Source organism: Perkinsus marinus, assembly GCF_000006405.1.
Source record: "Perkinsus marinus ATCC 50983 genomic scaffold scf_1104296928544, whole genome shotgun sequence".
Lineage (NCBI taxonomy): Eukaryota > Perkinsozoa > Perkinsida > Perkinsidae > Perkinsus > Perkinsus marinus.
Window position 1 is genome coordinate 2,790 of NW_003216785.1, and position 1,573 is coordinate 4,362.

Here is a 1,573-nt window from a genome sequence, read left to right on the forward strand (position 1 = left end):
AGTGTACATATCAAGTGAAGGAATTGCTCTTCCCAACATCATGAATTATGTAGACAGAAGTTGCCACAAGAGTCTTTGTGGATTACGCTACAGCGACCTATGGACCAGTTGTCCCCTTTTGTGTCGTCAACCTCACAACCACAGTCGGCATCATCCCTTTTCAAATTCATAAGGGTTGGAAAACAGTCTTTCTTGTCGACGGTTGCGAGAGGTCACAGAAATAGCATCTTTGGATGGAGCGACTCAATCGAGGCCCAGAGGTCTCCAGTCCAAGTGAAACCGTCGAGTACACTGTCTAGTATTGGGCCGATGGTAGTCGAACACAACACGATGGCGACATCCGCATGACCACCGAACAAAGCTGAGTGGGTGAGGTTCGTCCAGATCTTAGTGAGAGGTAAGATATGGGATACCCCGTAACATCCATGACAAGTTGCGAGAATCTTCCTCTAATTGCGTTGTCTAGTTGCAACAGCTCAAATTCATAAACAAGCTGTGGGATTGTACCCAAGTCGGCCATCTTGCCAAACTCCCCAACTACTAGAGACTGTACAAGGAGGTCTTAGAAGCCACTGGTATCTTCGACATTTCTCACTGTAGAGATTCGTACATATACTCGCTCGCCTAATAGTAAAACTGTCGCAGTGTAAAACAATGCGATCCAAAATCATCTTTATTGGTCTAGTGGTGTGGTGTCCGGTACTGTCACTTGGTCCTCGCGATCTCTAATGTCGCTAAGACCCGCCTCTGGATCTTGCCTACGCCAGAGGTTTGTGGTCTGTGCCTTGAGCACGGTGCGAGTTCTTACTATATGAACTCAAGTCCCGAGCACCAGAAAAGAAATGAAAAGAGAGCCTAGCTCCATCCTCTGCTAACCTTTAGGGTTAGAGAGGACCAAGGGACTGATGCCTCGATGCATGCTGCTCTGACCTCTCCAATGGGTCAGCCCCTTCTTGCGCCTACCCTCCGGGATGTTGTACCTGCGCATAGAAGGTGGGGATCTCAGGCTTTTGAGTCCCTCAGCACCTGGGCCAATCTTGACCAGTGACACGTCTACCGGTACCTACCCTGGCACTCTACCATATGCTGGATCCAGTTCTTGTTGGTCAAGCCTCGAGAGAAGAACCTGAAGGACGGAGGGAGTTGGAGAAGACTGGACCTGAAGCACTCGCAGCAACTTGAAGATGGCGAGCCTCGAAGTTGGATCTGGACCGAAGCTCTTCGGATTCTTGGACGACTCAAGACTGAATCAAAGGGATGAAGCGGCGGCCAAGGAGGAAGAGTGGCCGTAATTAAGTCGACCGAGTTCGCAGTATAAGACATGTCATGATGATTTGTTGTACTCGCATGCAGGGTTGTTCGGGCTGGAAAGAAAAAATTCTTTCAAGCGGAAATTTCCCGAAATTTCGGGAAAAATAGAAGTGGTTGAAATTTCCGGAATTTTCGGGCGAGGTCGTGGGTTCGATCCGCGGCTCCGCCAGTTTTCCATTCTTCGCTAATCCACGCGCGAGTCCGGAGAGGGAACGTACGGAAGCCACAAACGGCCCACTCCTCGAATGTTTATGCGCATTGC